At 40.1% G+C, this 22962-nt stretch overlaps 1 protein-coding gene and 1 pseudogene across 6 annotated transcripts in view; one reads left to right on the forward strand and one right to left on the reverse strand.

Moving 5' to 3' along the window:
• The window catches only part of MACROD2 (mono-ADP ribosylhydrolase 2), a gene marked incomplete at its 3' end in the record, with an annotated part of 1993251 nt that overhangs the window by 1787114 nt on the left and 183175 nt on the right, over nucleotides 1–22962 (reverse strand). The gene's annotated exons all lie outside the window — the stretch shown is intronic.
• Nucleotides 6000–7632, forward strand: LOC307107359 (nuclear prelamin A recognition factor-like; annotated as a pseudogene). The gene has a single exon. The product of its transcript is annotated as a nuclear prelamin A recognition factor-like (transcript).

Consider the following 22962-nt stretch of genomic DNA (forward strand, 5'->3'; position numbering starts at 1 on the left):
AAACTTTCCCATCTTATTTATCCTGGCCATTTTATTTTAAGGTAACTTTTCAGTTTGAAAGTTTAATTATGCTGTCAACATGTTTACAATTCAATAATTTACATTCTATGCCTCCAACCCCATTCCTATATAAGTTCACTATCCTGCAGGAAGTATCTCAAATTTAAAAATATTTATCAGAACAAAAAATGAGTTAGGAGATTTGCTGTAGGAGCCTCTAGAGTAGATATTTATAATATCATTCATGGGCCACACAAAATTATCAACTTAAAAATTATGTTGATATGAAAAAAGCTCCTAGTTTTATTGAATTTTGAGTCTTGCCTGTGGTTGTCTTTGCAGGGCCAGACCAAATGATATGGCCTGTGGGCCGGACATTCCCCACCCCTTCTCTAGAGCTACATAAAATCCAAAATATGTCTTAAATACTAGATTATAAGGCTGACTTCATTGTCATTCTATATTAACTATAACTATTTCATTGGCATCGTTATAGTACATTTGCACATGAAACCTATGTGAGTTATAACTTTTTACAGAAAGTCGAACAGAAACTATATTACATTACAGTTAAACAGAATATATAATTGAATAATTGAATACTATTTGTCTTCATGACCACATATTCAAGATTTACAACATTCCAAGTATTATATCAAGTGCTTTGTAGGTATAACATCACTTGAATCTCACAGAAACTGAGTGATTTAGGTATTATTAGTTCTGTTTTACAGATGAAGGCACTGCAGTTTAGACAGCTCAAAAAGGGCAAGTCACATAACCAAATAAATGGTAAAGAAATGTGGATTCAAACCTATGCTTTCTGATGCCAAAGTCTATTTCTCAATCCCTAAAATTCTTTGCTTTCTGAAATCTATCTTATTCCATGATTGCTGTTTTAAAATAAGTCACTGTGGAATAAAATGTTTAGACTTTATAATATTGAGCTACTTCAATGTTGTTCTACATCAATAACTGTCCCTTGGGCTCCTTTCATGCATCTTAAGACTTTGGCCCAACATTACCAGATGGTCACTAGATAGAAAACAGGGCATATCAATGATCACCATCACAATGGTGAATTACAGAAAAAAAGACTGCAGGAAGCAGAACTAAAGAAATGCCTGGGCTTTTGCTATAAAGCTGGAATACATGGTTATTCATTTTCAAAGAGAAAAAAATTTTATGGCAGGAAACTAGAAGGCAATGAGATCAAAGTTGACAAATAGACCAGCAACATTAAAACAAACATCTTGACTCTTCTATAGTGGGCATCCATTATGTCCAGAATTCTTGGCTAGAAATTATAATCAAACTAGAGGCCCAGTGCATGATTGAATCATGCATGTGTAGGGTCCCCTACACACTTTCGCTTTCAATCACGGGGGAGCTGGGTGCCTGTCCGCTGGTGCACCAGGCCTTTCAGAAGCCTCTGGCGCAGCGGAGGCTTCTAAAAGGCCTGGTGCCTGAGCGGACAGGCACCCAGCTCCCCCGCTTTTGATGGTCTGCGGTGGGATGTGACTCGCTGCCCCAGAGGCCCCTTCTGTGCCACAGCACAGCCATGGCGCAGACGCTGAGCTCGAGCCGCCGCTGGCGACGCGAGCTCAGCGTCCTGCCAGCCCAATCGGCCACCCCAGCCACCCCGAGTCCCGCCCCCCCACGCCTCCTGGCCAATCACGGGCATAGCGACGGTACGGTCAATTTGCATATTTGTCTATTATTAGGTAGGATTAGGGAAAACATAAATCTAGATGTCTAAATACCCTAAATGTACAATTGTGATTGGACACATTGCATTCCATATTATAAAGTAGTATATTCTTTATTAAAAGAACTTCAGGGGTGTGAGTGTAAAACATAAAAAGCAAGTTGTCCATTCTAGGAAACTCTGAATCCTGACTGTAAAGAAAAATTTTTTTGCTAGAGCACAAGCACCCTAAAGAACTAGCCAATATTATGCATTTGGGTTCCAAGTGAACAAATTTTAGTTCTCTGCTGAAATGCCTCCCTAGATAATTCAACTTTTCTTCTCTTACACTCACCACCTTCATGGTTTAGTATATAGGCAGTGATACTGATGGTGCCACCTTTACCTGTTACAGGTAAAGAGTCTTTCATATCTGCTTTAAATAACCAGCTTTGAAACTACAGCAACAAACTGACCAGGTGTGTGGAAACTGGAAATGTCTTAGGAGTATTGGCATCTTAAAATAAGACAAGTAGTCTGGTTTAGAAATAAGACAAGTAGTAAAGGTGAACCAATAATTTGTATAACAAGACAGAACTTTGAGCATGTTTTACCCTCTACATCTTTCATTCAATCCTTCAACTCCCAGTGCCAGGGAAAACATAAATTCTTTCTATGATATATTCTTGGCTTTGCAAAGTCTTACCTCTAGGATGTAGTGGTTTCAAAAAAGGAGACATGATAAACTTAAACATCATTAAAATGTTCTGACTGGTAGAAAAAAATATATTCCAGAGTTCACCTAATTCGTCTATTTTTGTGTTATGGTGAATTGTCTTTTTTTTTTTTTAGTCTGTTTTCCAATAAAACTCTATTTGCAATAACAAGTGGCATTGAGCCCTTTTTGAATGAATGTATGAGTTTCAGAGAGAATAACTGACTTATCCAATAGGCTACCAAGTTATCAAGGTTGAAACTAAAAAGTAGCCTCTTAGTAATTTCACACTTACATACCTTGTCTTACAATATGGCTAACAATTATTGGTAAGTAAGCAAGAGTAAAAATGTAGCACTGATGTGAAGCAGGCAGATAAAAGGGTCAAGAATTTCAGAAGACTGTGTTATAGAGACAAATCCAAACAGTGACAGAGTCTAATAAGATCCAGTCACTGAAGGTACCAGTCACCCACTAATCTTTACATCCATACTGTGAGCCTTGGTATCGCCTCTTTCAATTGTCAATATATCTTTAAAAAAATAAGTTTCATCCATGGCTGTGTGGCTCAGTTGGTTGGAGAGTGTTGTCCCATACACTAAAAGGTTGCAGGTTCACTTCCTGGACAAGGCACATACCTAGATTGTGGGCTCGAGGCTGGTCAGGGTGCATGCAGAAGGCAACTGGTTGATGTTTCTCTCTCGTGTTGTTTCTCTCTCTCTCCCCTTCTCTCTCTAAAATCAATAAAAACATATCCTTGGGTGAAGATTAAAAATAAGTTTCACGCCAAAGCTGGTTTGGCTCAGTGGATAGAGCGTCGGCCTGCGGACTGAAGGGTCCCAGGTTCGATTCCGGTCAAGGGCATGTACCTTGGTTGCGGGCACATCCCCAGTAGGGGGTGTGCAAGAGGCAGCTGATCGATGTTTCTCTCTCATCGATGTTTCTAACTCTCTATCCCTCTCTCTTCCTCTCTGTAAAAAATCAATAAAATATATTTTTAAAAAATAATAAGTTTCACATTACTATGGAAATGTTTAATGGAAACACATAAAATGAATCTACAGAGAATGTTTACCCATCTTACAAAATTATTAAAATGCATATACATATAATATCAACTGTTAACAATCTTCAGAAATGAAATGCAATAACAAAGAAATATGTCTAGTTTGGAAATACATTCAGCTAACTCTTGGGTCATTTGGTGGTTGATGATCCAATCTGTTGGGTATAGTTAGGGCTCCTTGTTTTTCTTTGTTTTCTCTACAGATGCTCATCTTTTTTTTCTTATTTCATTGTTATTAGTATTATCATCAGAGGGTAGAAGAGGAAAAAGTCATGAAACTCAAATCAGTCATTTGTGGTTTTTAGTATTTGATTTTTGAAGCTAGTATAAATAGTAAAATTATAAACAAAGAAAGGGTTATGTTATTTTCTTATTATTTGTAACATTACATTATCTGTGGTATATATCTCAACTAGTTTCCAATGACAATTGCCAACTACCTCTTGGCATTTTTATTTTTGTCTACCTCATCAGTTATATTTTTGATATGATCATCCTTAATCTGTCTTTACAACATACAAACACAATACTTCACAATGCAAAAATAATTAGGGCCTCTCCATTTGCTTTTAGCTTTAACAAATATATTAATGGAAAGGACTATAGGTATGGTAGGAGAAAAAAACTTTTGATTAAAAGTCAGGTAAAATGAAAAACTGGAAATGAATAAAAAGAAAGTTGATATGTAATACAAGGAACACTGAGATGAACATGGCATGCTGAAGGTCGAGTAAAATAAAAGCAGACAGGTACAATGCAAACAAACATATATATTCTAATCCCACCCCCAGTGTTTTGCAGGAAACATACCTATAATGTCTGGCCTTCCCTTTTCTCTTTTCATATTATTAATAACTAGTTAATTATATTGCTATCATTAATGCAGACATATTTGTATAAATTTTTACTTTTATGTTTGTGTGTTAAAAAGCATTTAGTCATATTCATAATCCAATAGCAACATTAGCCTTCTTAGGGAACAGCACACTGGTAGTTATCTACATGGTTCAAGTCTAAGGAAGCCAGCTCATAAGGACTGCTGAGAGTTTTAAACTCTAAAAATCCTGACTTTATAAGAAGGAAATTAGGAACCAAGTTAAACTTACATCAAGCATCATGTGTGTTGTTAACATGTACTGCAAATTTTTCCTCAAGTATCTTATCCTGGTCCTCTACCTGAAGCTCCTGGTTATAAAACTCGGTTCTGTAGTCTGTAAGTGGGGACTGCCTATAGTCAGAAAAATGAGCAATACTTCTCAACTCTGAATGACAAGAATGCAACAGAGATTTTTAGATTTTCAATTAAAATATACTTTCAACTTTCTAGTACAAACTCTCCATAACTTCATTGAATACTTTAGTGGATTTTTGTCTTAACAACATAAAGAGAACTTAAGTTTCAAATCACTCAACTCACTACTAAAACTTAATTGTCAAATGAACTTGTCATTAACAATGCTAAAATTGGGGGAAAAAAACATATTTTTAAACATTTTGTTGTAATCTGTGTCTCAAGCACATAAAAAATTTAAAAACATTGTGTCTTAAATGATAATCTCCATTGAAAACAGAGTCACTGAATTACATTACAAAATGAGCAAATAATATAAGTCCTCTGTGTGGGGGGTGGGAACTGGCAGTGGGAAGGAGAGTGAGGAGGTAATAAGAAGTCAGGTTAAACCATTAATCTGAGTTATATATAGGAGAAATATACTGTGAATTAAATTTTAAAATAGTTCACTGTTCAAATTAATGTTTTTAGATTGGAATACTTTAATTTATTAAACTTTATAAAATTGTCTATACTATATTTTTCAACACATATACCAGGTTTCTGCTACAAAAGGTTCCCACATTCTCCCCCACACATACAAACATAAAAGTAAAAATTTACACAAATATGTCTAAATTAGTTAATTGTAATTAACTAATCCTAATATATAGAAACTCAGGGTCCATAATGACCAAACAGACAACCGGTCCATCCCCCAGCCTTCAGGCTCCATTGATCAGGGGATGGCTAACGGGGGAACCAGGGTCCCTCAGGCTCCAATGAATCCATGGCAGCAGCGACTGGTGAGCGGGTGGAAGGCAGACTGCTTGGTCCCTCCCCCAGCCCGCAGGCTCCCATTGATCAGGGGATGGTTAACAGGGAACCGGAGTGAGTGGCATGGGGACTGGCAAGCAGCTGGAAGGCAGGCCTCTTGTTCCCTCCTCCTGGCCCTCAGACTCCAATCAACCGGTGGCAGAGGCGGGGCGGAACTGGGGACTGGCTTTCTTGGTAGTCCTATAGGTTCAATCTCCAGAGGACAGGGCAAGCACCAACGGACCAGCACCTCCAGCATGATCCCAATAGCGCTGCTGGCCGCCTGGAACTCAGCCTTGGGCACTGCAGCCGCTTCCCCTCCCTAGACACTCCACAAGGAAGAAAGGATACCGCCAGCAGCACCAGGGGCGACCAGCGGTGACTGACTGCTCTCCCTGTGCTTCCTCCAGGTCACTTGACCTGGCACCCGCCCGCCCCGCTCCAGATGAAGTGTGATCACTGCACACGGAAGGAATGTAGTAAAAAACAAAAACCAATGACCAAGAGAATGCCGCAGTCAACGGCCGGAGTCCAGCTCAAGAGAATGGAGAGAAGGGAGAATTCCATAAGCTAGCCGATGCCAAGATATTTCTGAGTGACTGCCTGGCGTGTGACAGTTGTGTGACTGCAGAGGAAGGAGGCCAAGTTTCTCAACAGAACACCAAGGCTGTTCTGAACCTTAACAAGAAATGTGATACCTCATAGCACAAGGTGCTGGCAGTGTACGTGTGTCCTTAGTCTCTGCCTTATTTTGATGTTAAATTCAGCCTCAGTGTCACTGATGCCTCCAGAAGGCTCTGTGGCTTTCTCAAAAGCCTTGGGCCACACTGTCTTTGATATGAAGATAGCTGTGAACTTAAGCATCCTGGGGAGTCAAAAGGAATTTGTGCGTCGGTACTGCCAGCACCGTGAGGAAGAGCCCCAGCTACCCAAGGTGACCTCCACCTGCGCATCTGGAACTGATATGCAGAGTGTGTGCTTGGTCACACCATCACCCCCACCCCTGCACAGCCAAGTCTCCCCAGCAGATCATGGGCTCTCTGGTGAAGGATTACTTCACCAGACGGCAGAACCTGTCCCCAGACAAGATTTTCCACATCATTGTGGCCCCGTGTTATGACAAGAAACTGGAGGCCCTTTGAGAAGATGTTCCCACAGCTTTACATACTTCCCAAGGTGCTGACTGCATGTTAACCTCAGGTGAAATTGTCCAGATAATGGAGTAAAGTGACCTCGCCTCAAATGACGCCGCTGTGGACACTCTGGAGACATGAAGGAGGAGGTGAGGCTCCACGAGGGTGCCAGTTCTGACGGGTACCTGGTGCACATCTTCAGGCACATGGCCAAGGAGCTCTTCAACGAGGACGTGGGAGTGCTCACCTACCACACCCTGAGGAACAAAGACTTTCAGCAGGTCACCCTTGAAAGGGATGGAGAGGTTCTGCTACGCTTTGAGGCTGCTTACGGCTTTCAGAACATCTAGAAGTGGTCCTGAAGCTGTAGTGGGGCAAGTTCCCCTGCCACTTCATGGAGGTCCTGGCCTGCGCCAGGCATGCCTAAGTGGCAGGGGCCAGGCCCAGGTGAATTATGGGTGTGAAGACAGGGCACTGCTGCGGCAGATGGAAGGCATCTATGCTGCCATCCCGGTGTGGCCCACAGAGACCAGCGCCCATGTGCAGGAGCTGTACCAGGAGTGGCTGGGGCTAGGGGGTCGACTCCCTCCGGGCCCAGGTGGCCCTGAACACCGCCTAGCAGGGCCCAGGGCAGCCTGCCAGGACATCAAGTGGTAAAGGTCCAGCACATGCCCAGCCTGCAGGCCACCTGAAGAGGGGTGTCAGACACGTGAAGGAAAGGCTTAGCATCTCTGTCATCACTTTGGTTTTCAGAATTCCCTGCTCCCCATCTGTTGGCTCCCTCCCTCTGAGGGGTGCTGTCATCCTCACATGGGTGCAACTGGAATATTGTATCTTGAGAGGACTGCCCCAATGTACGTATCCTTTTATCCGATGATGAAAAAATTCCAAAGAATAAGAATGGAGACAGACTATTGTCCTTTAGGCTTAAGAAAAACCCCGGAAGTGTCCTGCGAAGAGCTGAGACTTGGTTCTGTCCACAGGCCTTAGAGAGATTGGATGAGGAACTGGCCCAGTTTGGCCCTGATTTTACCCACTTATGTTACTCTTGAAGGTGTCTTCGCCACAATGTGAATAAACTGCCACCTTTTGGAATAGGGGCTCATACGAGAGTCTGTATTCCCAACTTTTCTTGAAACAGATCTATGTTCTGCAGCTGTGGCCACCGTCCTGAGATCAGGTCCTGTTGATCAGGTCCTGTCGCTGGGAATCAGGGGGCACTGGAGTGGAGGCCCCTCTCCCACCCCGCATACCCTTTTACATTCAGGGATTGAGCTGAACTCACTTTGGGGGAGGCCTGGCAAGGGTGCCAGGTGTCACAGATGGAAGGAGGGAGAATGGAGAGGTAGACACCCAGCTCTGTCCCTCCCTGGGTCGGGTCAGGCAGATGAAGGCCAGCCAGCCCACCCCACAATTGGGTGAGATAGCATCCTCTGTGTCCACCTCTCACCCCATGGGCCCAGTCACTCCCCTCAGCTCTGGGCTGCCCTCTGTGTTTCAAGACAGTGCACTCTGCCCTCACATGCTGCTTGCCCTAAGTGAGAAGGAAGAGAGCAGTTGGCCCACAGACAACTACACAAAAAGATAGGGCTCACAGCTGGTGAGTGCAGTGGCAGTGGCAGGAGCCTCTCCTGCCTCCATGGCAGTGCTAAGGAGCAGCGAGCTGAGTGGTAAGGAGCAGTGAGCAGGAGGGCAGTAAGGAGTGAGGGGTCCCGGACTGCGAGAGGGATTTCCAACTGTCAGCTTAGGCCCGTTTCCCACGGGGAATATCCCCTGAGGGGTCCTGGACTGTGAGAGAGTGCAGGCAAGGCTAAGGGACCCCCCCCCCCGCAGTGCACGAATTTCATGCACCTGGCCTCTAGTCTATATCTTACCTAATAATAGACAAATATGTAAATTGACCATACCTTCGCTATGCCCACAGCCAATCAGAGTGAGGGAGTATGCAAATTAACCCACCAAAGATGGTGGTTAATTTGCATACGAAGGCAGGGCAGGCAGCACCATGGCCTGCTTCGGGGTACGGGTCCATCGGAGGCAGAGGAGGCCCTGAAAGCAGCACCAGACACCGCCCACAAGGTACCAGTCCATCGGCACGGGAGGCAGTCGGGTGGGCAGCGCCAGATGGCACAGGAAGGGTACGGGTCCATCGCAGGCCCCAGGAGGGGCAACGGCCTGCCTAGAGGCTCCCTGGGGTCCCTGGGAAGATCACGGCCCCAGGGACGCGAGGCCGACCGTCTACCAGATCCCAGGGGTCCCTGGGATGATCGTGGCCCCGGGGACGCGAGGCCGGACCCACCTGGCCGCTCCAGGGGGTCCCTGGGAACAGCGCCGCCCCAGGGAGGCGAGGCCGGACTGCCTAGCCGCTCCTGGGGGTCCCTGGGAACAGCGCTGCCCCGGGGAGGTAAGGCTGGACCTGCCTAATCGCTCCCGGAAGTCCCTGGGAACATTGCAGGCATGGGGTTGCTGAGACACAGACATGGGCCTCTGGCCACAGATTCATAGCTTTGCGGAGAACTAGGGCAGGGATCTGCCTCATCTGCAGAGAGACAGAGGTTCTGCAGTGCCCCCAAGACGTGGGTGCGCCCAGCCAGGGATCAAGGGGCATGGAAGGACTCCTGGGCAGAAGGGCAAGGACCCTCACTCCTGAGGCGGGGGTAGAGGGGTGGTGCCACCTCAGTGGAGGGGTGCTGCATTTCAGGGTACTGGACTGACTGACGTGATTCAGAGAAGCTCCCAGTGCTAACGGGCCTCGCTCAGGTGGCCTTCACACTTCAGAGGCGGCAACTTCTGCTCCCACCTTGACCCAAAAGCAAGCCTGGGACACCCTGCCCCATGGAAGAGCATGCCTAGGCAGTGAGTGCGAAGCCTTCCACCTGCTCCGGAGAAGCGGGGGCAGTAAAGAATGGGGGGCAGGGGACAGGAGAGGAAAGAATGTGGAGCATCCGCAATGAAGAGGTGCTCGAGAAAGAGGCTTGGAAGCCTGACTGGAAGGTTTGTTCTGTTTGCTGGGTGGCTGCCTCTTAGGAAGCGCAAAGAGCATGGCTCTGAGGGCTTCCTGTGTGCTGAGTCAAGTTCCATAGCCAACTGGAATTGGCCTCAGTTTCCTGGTCTGTAAAATGGATGAAGCATGTCCCAGTGCCTTCACTGAGCTTTGATGGCCAATTGAGATACTATATAAAGAAAATGAGGGAAGAAGTGAGAAAGAAAAGGAAGGACGAGCAACACAAAAGAAACACTGAAAGGAACCTGTAAACCCACTGTCACTTAAATAGGGAATATAGTCAATAGTGTTGTAATGATGGTATGATGCCAGGTGGGTACTAGAAATATCGGGGAACACTTTGTAAAGTATATGATTGTCTAACCACTATTCTATAACTAATATAAAACCTGAAACCAATACAAAATAATATTGAATGTAAAGAAATGAAAATTGGAGTGAAATTTTTATAAATTTCAAAGTTTAAATAAAAGCTGTAAAGGAAGGAAGGGGAGAATAAAAATAGTGTTTTTCATTTTACCACTTCATTAAAAAGACAGTTGTCTTTATATGGTGCTTTTATACTTTTATACTTTTCTAAGTCATTATCTCATTTTAATTTCCGGGCAACTTAAAGACAAGATAATTATTCCCTCCACTATTCAAAGAAAAGAAATCTTGGTGTCTGGTCCTAATGATTCAATCGTCAAGCCCTTATTGTACAGCAGGGTTAGTAAAATTTTCTGTGCAGGGTTATATCTATACTAATAAAAGCCTTGGGGGTGATCAGGCCATCAGGGGAGGGTATTTGGGGGCAATCAGGCCTGCAGAGGAGAAGTTAGGTGTCAATCAGGCCAGCAAGGGAGCAGTTAGGGGGCAATCAGGCAGGTAGGTGAGTGGTTAGGAGCCAGCGGTCCCGGATTGTGAGAGGGATGTCCAACTGCAGGTTTAGGCCCAATTCCACAGGGATCGGGCCTAAACCTGCAGTTGGACATCCCCCAAGGGGTCCCATATTGGAGAGGGTGCAGGCTGGGCTGAGGGACACCCTCCCCAGTGCACGAATTTCATGCACCGGGCCTCTAGTATATATATAAAAGCCTAAGCGACCGAACTACCAGTTTCTATGACACGCACTGACCACCAGGGGGCAGATGCTCAATGCAGGAGCACCCCCTGGTGGTCAGTGTGTTCCCACAGTGGGAATGCCACTCAGCTAACCAACCTGTCCTGGCAGCCCATCAGCCCGGTAGCAGCCACTCATTCCCTCAGTAGTCCTGCAGATCCAATCTCTGGAGAACAGGCCAGGCACAATCCCAACAGCACCGCCAGCATCCTGGAAGTCAGCCTTGGGCATCGCAGCACGCTCCACAAGGAAGAAACAATATAAAAGCGGCCACCAGGTGGCTCCAGACAACCGGCTTGAACATCAGTGGGATGGATCCAGATCCCCAGCCAGCAAGGGCATCCTACTGCCCACCTGGAGGGCTGATTGCATTCCAGCCCCTTCCCCCTCAGGCAGGCGCCAGATGCAGGGCTCACAGCTGGTGAGCACTGCTGTGTCAGGGCGAGCATCTCCCGATTGGGACTGACTGGGTGCGAGCCTACGGCAGGTGCAGCAGAGCCAGGATGAGCGGGAGTGGCAGGCAGGAGGGGCAGGTGGCATTGGACTGTGGGGTTTTGGCCTGATCCCCGCAGGCCACCCCAAGGGACCCCACCCATGCACGAATTCGTGCACAGGGCCTCTAGTCTATATACATAAAAGGCTAAGTGACCACCTGTATGTACATCCCACCATCCGACCGACCAGCTGGTACATATGATGCACACTGGCAATTTAAAAATAAACATTGACTCGTACATGCACGATACATATAAAGCTCTCGCTGGTGCCAATCGCATGTATACAGGGAGATATTAGAATAAGTTTAATCTATCAGTCATTGTTTTTATCAATGTTGTTTTTATATCATGCTTTTGTTGTTCTTATATCATGTTTTTGTTATTTTTATATCATGTCTTTATTGTTGTTATATCATGTTGTTATTGTTTATTTATCAATTTATATATTATTTTCATATACATTTTACTAATTTTCTTTCATCTCTGACACTTCTATTATAAAGAAAGTGCAAATAGCAATATTAAAATATTTCTTCTAATTAATTTCCTTTCAATGTGCATGAATCCGTGCATTGGGCCACTAGTTATAAATGGGAGACCAGACATTACAGGCATGTTCCCTGCAAAACATTGGGAGAGGGATCCAACAAAGGGAAGATAGACACATGCCCAGTAAAGTTGGGGTGACATAAGGAAGGTACTTGCCTGTCATTCACACCTGGGGACAGAGATAATTGGCCAAAATAGGCATGGCCACAGCAAGAACATGGAAATTTGCAACATAATCCCCTGAACAAAGAAGTTCATCCTCTTTGTTCCTCTTGGTATGCTCGGCTCATGACTACCACTGGATTCTTGTCATTCTTCATATGGTCCATGGCCATAGGAATCCCCACATGCACTGGACTAATGTACTGCAACTAGCCTGATGCTGTACTGGACCCTGCTCCAATATGGAATGGAAACTCTAGACACTGGCTTTGATTTTAACTCTACTCAAACCCAAGCTATACTTCTTCCATGACTGGACTAAAAGAAATGGGACTTTGGAAACCCAGGCGCGTAATTCCACAGAATTAAAGCTTCCTACTATATTAAATCCTCTCATGCAAGTCTCATAATATTCTTGTTCTCAGGATATTACAAGGAGTCCACCCCAGAAACAAATGGGGGAGATGAGGCACGTTTTTCTCTGATAACATTAGCATGGAGCAAAATGTGAAAGGGTACCATCATGGAATTACATCTGGTTACATCAAAGAAAATGGAATGAAGGGACTGATAAGAAGACAGGGGAAATAACATTTTTATATACATGGTTAGAGGTCTTTTTAATTTATTATTAAAGCATATGTCACTTTTATAATAAAAATGGTGAAAACACTTTAAAGAAAAAAACATGAAGTCATTAAAAGTTGTAGAAAATTACACAGGCTAAATTTATTTATACTCTTGAAGCAAGAAAGATTAATACTTAAAACCCAAAAATCACAAGTGAAAAAATTGTAAACCATAATCTGAAAAAAAGTAATTCAGCATTAAAAATACTATAAAAAAATAAAAACAGGTAAAAAGTTTTTTAAAAATCATCATATATGATAGTTAAAAAGCTAATTGCTTTAATTCACAGATTATACAAAATGAAGCTAAAATAACATAACTCAATCAAAACAATAAAAAGGCTATGAATAAGCACATCATGGCAAAATAAACACAAACAGCAAAGAAACACAAAATATAATCAGTATCATGCCCATAAAAATGTAAATCAATAGGGAAATAATATAGATATACATTTGGAACTATAGAATAGAATTGAGAGCCCAGAAATAAATCAAATATACAGGGTGGGGCTAAAGTAAGGTTACAGTTATAAGTACATAAAACACAGACTTTATTCTTGTATTATTATTTATTAATTTTAAGATACTTAGCATTTTAGATATTTAATAGTCATCTCAAACTTCATATATCCAAACCATAACCACATTTGTCCATACCCACATCTGTCCCTTCTATAAATTATCCCATTTCTCTAAATAGTACCACTACTTTTCCAATAACTTAGGCTAAAATCTCAGGACTATCCTCAACTCCTTCATTCTTTTCTTCCCACATCCATCTTGAACAAAGGCTGCCATCTCCACCTTAAAATGTATCCAGAATCCAACTGCTTTTCATCACCTCCATCTTGACCACTGTGTTCAAACCACCATCATCTCTAGTCTTAACTACTGAAACATAAATCTATTTGATGCTCATGCTTCCATTATTACCTCTCTACACTTAATTTTCCACAAAGCAGGCAGGTCAATACTTTCTTTAAATCATTAGATCAATCATGTCACTTCACTGCTCAAAATCCTTCAAGGGTTTCCCATTTCCTCAAAGTCAAAGTTAATCTACATGAGCTGACCCCTCTACCATTTATCTAACCTTACCCACCATACTCTCACCTCACTCACTCCACTCCCTACATTCTTAGAGTAGGTTGAGTATATCCTGTTGAAGCTGCTGCCTGGAGTAATCATATATTAGACATACACATGAATCACAAATTTCATTTGGGGGGGTGGGGTGGAGCTCTGCTCACATATTATTTCATTAGGTGCTCTTCCCTACTATATATACAAAATAGCACCCTCATGTCATACTCTATCTCTGTTACTCTGCTTTATCTTTCTTCACTGCACTTATAAAAACCCAAAATATACTACATTTATTGGTTTATTTGTTTATTGACTGATTCCCTCCCCCATCTGAATATTATTATTAAAGCAGAAATATTGTTTCCTGCTATATCCCAAGTGCTTAAAATAGTTCTAGGCAAAAGTAAACATTTGATAAATATTTGTTAAGTGACCAAATTAGTATATTAACTCCTCTTTTATCATGTGCAACAGAAGTCAACAAACAATATCAGGGAAAAAACATTTTTAGAGTATATAGTGTGTTAGGTACAACATATGAACATAGAAACATATGTTTACCTGCAAAAAAAAAAGGCATCTTTAAACTTGATATAGAAACACTCTCTCCTCTGTTGCAGGGAATCAGCAAGGAAGCTGGCCAGGGTGATGGGTGCAAGAACAATCATTCACCGGAAATTAGAATCCCAATCTATGCTATATATACAGGTGCCAGGTCCAAAGTCACATTATGGATAAGGGATAGGAACCCCACCTGGAAAACTAACTTGAAAACTGGTCTAGAATCAGGGATATATCTAGGATCCCTGCAAAATTAAATTTTAAGCTATCTTATCGGAATACTTGTATAATTTCTAACACACAGGACTCCAGTGGGAAAAAACCTGCACTGATGATGAGCACAGTAAAAAACAACAACAACCAAGAAACATATATATACCACACAAGGAGTGGAAAGTCAACTGCTACATGAATGGGAGAATATACACCCTAAAAAAATAAAAACAAAACAATCTGAGTATTAAGATAAGCATGTTTAAAATGTTTTCTAAGGATATATAAATCAAGAATAAGACAATGTGAAAAGAGTGAACATCAAAAAAGAACAACAACAAAAAAGACTAGAAATGAAAAATGTCAATAAAAGAAAGAGAAAAGCAATAAATTAGAGGCAACTAAAGAGAGTTATGAATCAGACACACAGTGCGGAAAGAAAAAAGATGAAAAACATAAAAGATAAATTAAGGGGATTTAGGGTACAAGAATAAAAAGATATATCATATGTCTAATAGGAGTCATGAAGAGGCAATATTTATAGAGAATAAGGCTGATAACTGTCCAAAATTTAAAAAAAGGAATCCTCATACTGAAGAGATGGGAGACTATATTTATACTAGAGGCCCGTTGCACAAAGATTCGTGCAAGAATAGGCCTTCCTTTCCCTGGCTTCGCTTCCAGCTGCCCAGGAGCCTGCAAGTCCTCGCTCCCGGCGGAGCACCGCTCCTGTAGCTCCCTCCTCCCCCAGCCCGCCCCTTCATAGCAGGCATCCCACCCTGCCTGGCCACTCGGAGCCTGCATATGCAAATTAACCTGCCATCTTTGTTGGGTTAATGTGCATACTCACTCCTGATTGGCTGATGGGCATTGTGGAGGTACAGTCAATTTGCATGTTTCCCTTTTATTAGTGTAGATTTATGTACAGATACATATATTGCATGCACATAAATCCATGCCTATATACATTCTAATGAAACTCTAAAACCAAAGACAAAAACAAAATCTTCAAAGCTAGCAAAGAGAAATCAGAGATGGTTATAGAAGCAACAATTAGATGCACAGTCTACTTCTCATCAGCAATAGCAAATGCTATAAGATAATAAAATATTATCTAATTATTGAAGAAAACTCATTGTCCACCTAGAATTCTTACCCAGAAATCTATACCTAAAAATCTAAATTATTAAAGCATGAAGATGAAATAAAGTCATTTCAGACATAAAAAGAATGAGAATTTTCTACTCCCAGGCTCTTACTAAATATAAACTTTGGCAATAGGAATTAGATGCAAGAAAAATTAACAAAAATAGAATTTATAATAAACATTGATTTTTTTAAAAAAATCAGGATGACATTTTTATTGGAAGGAGGTTAAAAATAAAATTGACCTAAGATACTGAACAATATGATGATTTATGCAAGAAGGCATATTGAATTTAAAGCATTAAAGAAAGATATGTCTACTTCAGTCTTTGTTAATCATGTAAGGATAGCAGCTCCCAAAATTATAGAGGAAATGGATAAAACTGTGAACTAGAGAAATATGTGCCCAATTAATAAATGAAGCAGCCTCTCAAGAAAGGGAGGGTGACGGGACTATAGAGGAAACAAAGGGTACTTCAACCATAGATTTTTGTAATGGAATGTCACAGTTTCAGTAAAAAGTAATATTGAACTAAACTATAAAAATATTTTTCTTGAGAAAACAAATGTTTATTTTGGGGTTGTTGTTTTTTTGCAAATTTAGGCCTTATCTTTTTTTGTGTTTTTTTTTGTTGTTGTTGTTTTTTTTTTTTGAGTAAGCAAGACTACCACCACAAGGTCTCAAGTGAATGAGGAGTCTAAAATTATTTTGATTCTAAAGATTATAAAGCCTCAAGAATTACATGAACTGGGAGAGTTTTAATCTCCAGTTGACTTCTCACTTAATTTAATGTGAATATAAAATCAAACTGGTTTTCAATTTTGAACCGCTCCAAGAAATGACCCGTCAAATTTTACACCTTGACTCTGAAGTTGTAGGACACAAGCACAAGCAAATCGAAACAGTCTGGAATTGATTTCAAAAATATTCATGGGCTTGTGGCTCAGAGACAAAATAAAAAGAGGGTGGTATAAAAACAAAGCTTTCCAAATGAATCTGAAGGACTTCTGGGGAAATTTGGTTAGATACGCTAAGCAACCTGGTTTTTATGTTCAATTAAGCCAATCAATTTAAAAATTTTATACACTAGTCTATAAGCAGTATCTCAGTTATAATAAAAAAAAAAAAAGTAGTCCCATACATGTGTTTTCTTCTTACATTATTTTCCTTTCCAGAAAAAAAGAAAAGTTAAACCAATAAAGGCTGGGTTGGATCCAAATAGCTATGTTGTTCATGCACTTGTAAATGAGGCCTGTAGCTTTTAAAACCAAAATATAGTGTGAATGTCCCAGCAAATCTATATCAAAGATGTGTTTTAGGTTGAAAGGAAATGATACCAAATGCAAGTAGTTAAATGAATCGTGAAAAAAAAAGTGTAATCTACACAGATAGACCGTGTTATGCAATTGCTCTACTTGTAGAAGTCTATGAATAGGGCAAAACACCTCCCTTACCATTTCCAAAAATAAGTGTCGTTGATTATTCCACTGCAGCTGAATGAGGTATTTTTTTTATAATGTCTGTCAAGCATTTTAAGGGAGAAAAATAAGTTACCTTAGTTATGATGGAGTTCAGAATGAGTGCTCAAGAGACCTAACTGTCTGGATTCTGAATCATGGCCTCACCACTAGTTGTGTAAATTTGCACAAGACTAACCACTATTTGCCTCTATTTTCTAATCTGAAAAATGGGAATAACTGCAGCAATTAGAACACCTGATGCAATAAGTAATCAATAAATGTTCGCTATTAATATCATCATTTTAATGTGGGGCTATAAACTGCCAGGAAAAGTATTTTCTGTATTGTAATAACCAATCAAGTACAATTTTACCATTAAGAATAGATACTTCATATGTTTAGTTGAAAATGTGCTTATTCAAGGTCCTAATATTAATCCATAATGTGTAATATATATTAATGTTAAACTACTCACTACCAGCGAAAACAAGTCTCTCCACTTTCCATAAATTTTTTAAAAATTTCATGCAGGCTATTTTCTGCAAATTTTGCTGTTTGTGTGAAAAATACTTATCATTATGCAAAATATTTCATTGTATAATTAAAATATCTTTCATATTTTAAGAGCTGTAATTTAAATATTTTTTTAAAAGAAATATTTTTAGTATAATAATTGGCTTCACTAAATTCAATCTACAGCTGTTCATAATATAAATTTTATCTCTTTCACATTTGAAAATATTAGTCTGGAAATATGGCTTTATGTAGGTTTATATAACTAGATACCTTTGTTAAATCTCCCCAGAAAGATATGACTCCTCGGTTTATACTGCCCTTTTATCAAGTTCAATTACCAACTCTAAACAGAAACAGTATAGGGGTTTTCCCCCACATTTACAAAAAGTAAAACTTTGTTAAAAAATTACTTTGATCCATTCATATTTCACTTTTAAAACAAAATAGGCAGTTTATTCGGATGAATTAAAAGAGCAAATGTTTAAATGCTCTATATATGCAAAACAGTGAGCAAAGAGGTAGGTGAAGCAAGAATATTTGAGTTGATGAGTAATGCTGATTTCCCGAAGGAAGGGAGAGGCAGCTGCATTCACTCTGGGATTGTTAGGCTTTCTGACAAGAATGCAACCTGGCTGTAAGGTCCAAAAATAATGTGCATGTGTGTACGTGTTTGTCTGTTTGTGAAGGTGTGTGTGTGTGTGTGTGTGTGTGTGTGTGTGTGTGTGAGAGAGAGAGAGAGAGAGAGAGAGAGAGAGAGAGAGAGAGACATAAAGTGTGACACTGGTAAAAGCTAGAAAAATAGAACCATTCAATCTGCAAAGAAACAAAGGATATAATAATAGAGCACATGGAACACAGCACATATTCAAAATATGCCGAGAACTTAAATATTCTAAAACAATTAAACTAGCTTAAATAAAATAATGTTCAATACAAGATGGCTTTCTAATTTTGTTTTAAAGTATAACTATATACCTTCAGGAAATACATACTTACAGGGAAATAATAGATGAAATAGGAATAACTAATGTAAACCAAAGAAGAATTCCACAAAGTAGCACCAGAGACTTTTTTAAGAACATGTTTTTATTGATTTTTAGAGAGAGGAAGGGAAAGGGAGAGAGAGAGAGAAACATGGATGAAAGAGAAAGATCAATTGCTGCCTCCTGCACACGCCTTCTGGGGATCAAGCCTACAACCCAGGCATGTGCCCTGACCAGGAATTGAACTATGACCTCCCAGTGCATGGACAATGCTCAACCACTGAACCACATTGCCAGGCCCACCAGAGACTTTGCTCTAAAATCCAGGGAAATCTTTAGTAAAAGCTTCAATAATGTAGCCACATGATTCCTATGGTTCCTTCACAAACAGGGTGTCCAGATTTAACACCCTCAGAGTTCCATTACCTTCTGCCTCTAGTGAAGTTTCACAGTAACATCAGATCAGAATGACTCATTTACTGAATATTTACAATGTGCCAGACACTATACCAAGTGCTTCCTATGAATTAATTTATGTAATCCACATAATAATCCTATGACTTACCTACTGTTATGGTGCCCATTTTACTAATGAGGTAACTGAGACATGGAGTTGAATATTATGCCTAAAATTAATACAGTTAGGAAGAGGTGGAATCAGGATTTCAACCCACGCAGTCTGGTTCTTAAGCCAGGCTTTTTACCATCATATAGTGTATATGATGGAAAAGAACAACAGAAAACACAAGAAAAGCAACCTAAACTAAGTTATCACTATCTCTTGTCTGGGAAAATGAAACAAACTCCTAACTGGTTTCTTAGCTTCTGCACTTGTCTGTTACTTCCATTTGTTCACCACATAGCAGCAAGGAAGAGCTTTTAAAATTTAAATCAGTTATGACATTGTTAATTGAAAATTTTCCAATTGTTTCCCATTGCACTTAAATTCCAACTTTTCTTGTAGCCTAGAAAGCCCTACAGTGACATGATCTTGCCTCTGCTTACTCAACAAATCTCATCTCCTACTGCTTTTCTCCAAAGCCTGGTTAGTCCCAGGTACAATGGCCTTCCTGCTATTCTTCAAACTTGCCCGACACGCTCATGCTTCAGGGCCTTTCTACTAACTGTTCACTCTCCCTGGAACACTCTTCTGTCATATACTCCATGTCTTGCTCCATCCCTTCATTTATGTCAAATAGCACCCCCATCCCTGACAGCCGTATGCAAAAAACTCCACAAACTGTCAATTCTCTCTACCCTCTTATTCTATTTTATATTTATTTACTAGAGGCGTAGTGCACAAAATTTGGCCTGTGCCCTCTCACAGTGCAGGAACCCCATGATCGATCACCCCAAAGAGGTAGGCCTCGCCCACCCATCGGGGGCTCCTCGATGGATTGCCCCAAAGAGGTAGGCCAGAGCCACAGGATCCCCAGGCCTCGCCACGCAGAGCTGTGGGACCCACCTATGTGCTGCGCACACAGCGTCAAGCCCCCGCCCACTCACACACGCCCATTGCACACACAGCCTCCTGGTGATTGCTTGTTGTGGCATGAGGGCGTCATGGCATGAAAGCATGATGACCACATAGGCTTTTATTAATAGGATGATATTAATAAGTAATTTAAATTATATTGTTTATGTGTATTTATTTATTAATTTTATTATTTGCCACTAGAATGTAAACTCATAAAGACAGAATATACTTTCCACTATAAACACTGTGTCAATAATAGGCTCTTGGTAATATTTATTGAGTGAATTAGTAAATTATATACATATATATTACTTTGGTAATAAAATTAGCCTTCAGGAATTTTCTCTCCCACACCTGAAAATATATGGTAAGACATGAGATAAAAATAATAATGAAATATAAAATAGCTGATATTGTTCACTATGAAGAAAATAAAGATGACTCATTGGTAATTATTAAATACATGAAGTAATTATGAGGAGGATAGAAATTAATTGTATTTCCAAATATATTGAAAGCAAAAGAAAGAAATAAAATGATTGCATCTCATATGTTTATTTACTAGACTAATGAGACATTTTGACACTTGTAAGATTTTCAAAATGGATTAATCAAACCAGATAGTTAAATAAAGTCTTCATATTAGTTCTCCAACCCTCTCCCCACAAAAAAAGCAAAAAACAAATCTGCAGTTTATCTCAAACTGAGCATAGTCCATCATGCTTTCCACATAAAAGAAATCTTGAAATGGGACAGCTTTATGTTCCTCTGCCTCACTCTAGTTGGATGAAAACATGGAACCGAAGACCAAGAAGCCCTGAATGAGGTGAGCCGTCACATAGAGATAACTTATCAGTGGGCTGTTGTGCCTACACTTCTTTAGTTTTACAGTTGGGTCAAGAGGTATGAAATTGATTAATAAATTAGAAATATTTTCCTTGTTTTTGCCCCTAGGAGGCAAAATGTTTCCTTCCATTAAATAAATAAAGAATAAATGTATGTGCCACCATTTTTCTCACTTCTACTCTAACAACACAAACATACTGCCTACCCATCCCTGCCAAACTTTCTCCATACTCAAGAGCCAGAGAAATACCAAGAAAATCAGGACTTAGAATGATTTGGGGAATTAAAAAGTCACAACCACCATTAAAACATTATTTTCAGCTACACCACGATTTGAATAAGCTTTTGTGGGTGGGCCTGGGAACTTGTCATTTATTACACTAGTTCTTTGGGAAAAGCATTCTAAGTTTCAAACAACTCGCTTATAAACAATATTTTGGATCACCTAAGTTTGAGACCTCTTGTTCTTAACATTAAAACAGAAAACTGAAATCAATACCCATATAGAATCTCATTATAAAAACCTATATTGTGAAATACTGATTGATTAGTCTGTTATAATTGTACTAAAATCAAGTAGTTTCTACCTTAGCAATTTGATTGACATAAATAAGGTTTATTAAAGGCTTAAATGGTGATATTGATCTGAAGATTTAAAGAACTGTACTTCAAAGTAAAATTGCTTCAGTAATCATTTTTTATAACACCCAGGGGATCATATTTGAAAAGCTAAGTACAGTTAAAAAGAAAGGAATATATATACCTTTTCAAAGAGAATAACTACATGTTAATATAAAGCTATCATATTTGAAAAATAAAACCAAATGTCAAAGCAGGTTATTAGATGAATCAGGTTTTATTATTCCCATAATATCTCTCATATATGTTTTTTAAAAGTAGTTATGTTTACAGACTAAGTGGCTCCTTATTTAAGTTAACCCTTTCAAAGCAAAACAACAACAACAATAATAATAATAAAGTAGTTCTTTTCTGTAGTATTCTAAGGTATCAAAATACAATCAATGAAATAATTTGATGTAGTTTTTAAATTGGATTATTTGTTTCCATCCTATAATTATTCTGAAGAGAAAAACAAATTATTCTGCCATTAGAAAAAAAAATACTAACAAATGGAGATCTAATAAATATGATTTTAACATGATAGTGAAAACACATCTGATCTACGTTGTAAGAAAGAAAACCCCTCAAACAGGCAGGGGGCAATCTGTAAAATAACATCTGGAATTTAATCCCAGAAAACCAGATCCGATCTGAAATGCTGAGCAGTGAGCACAGCACTCACTGGAATATAATATCAGTTAGGGTGGCTAGTTTACAGGATCTAAGCACCATGATAACACCTCTACAGATAATTATTCTAAAGAGTGGCATTTGAAAACTACAGGCCCCTGAGAATAGAAGTCCTAATGGAGCAAAATAAGAGGGCTAGTCTGCTCTCATAAATATCGCACTCATTCAATTAGTAAAAGAATGGCAGACTATTTAATAATTACTCCTCTTCACAAAATCCTTATGAAAGAACAAAGAAGCCAGGAGCAGTCTTATAAAAAATGAGTTCAAACAAAAGCAAAAAGAAATATGCCAAATGAGATATAATGTTCCATGAAAACTATTAGCAAAGACAGAAAGTATTTGAAATTTATAATACAGATCCCAGAAAGCACTGTAACGTCTAGATAATATACAAACCCAATTAACTTTCAGGACAATAATGCCCCCCCCCTATGAGCTATTAGTGCCCTAATTTTGGTCAGGGATCTGCAGGCCAAGTTAACTGTGTAGAAGACTGAATGTAGTAGGCTAGGATCAAGAAGGAGCATGGGGTTATGGGAGGAGGCCAAGAAGAAATTTGCACAGGACACAAAAACTGGCAAGACTGAAGCTAATGGTGTGGTCAATGAGCACAAGGCCTCAGTAGTACCAGGAGTCAAGGTAGACATGAAGCACAGTCATGAACAAAGTTAGGACAGAAGCAGTCAGTGATGAAAGCTTAGGGACAGGGGTTAGAGGGCCATAGTA

Source organism: Cnephaeus nilssonii (genome assembly GCF_951640355.1).
Source record: "Cnephaeus nilssonii genome assembly, chromosome: 11".
Lineage (NCBI taxonomy): Eukaryota > Metazoa > Chordata > Mammalia > Chiroptera > Vespertilionidae > Cnephaeus > Cnephaeus nilssonii.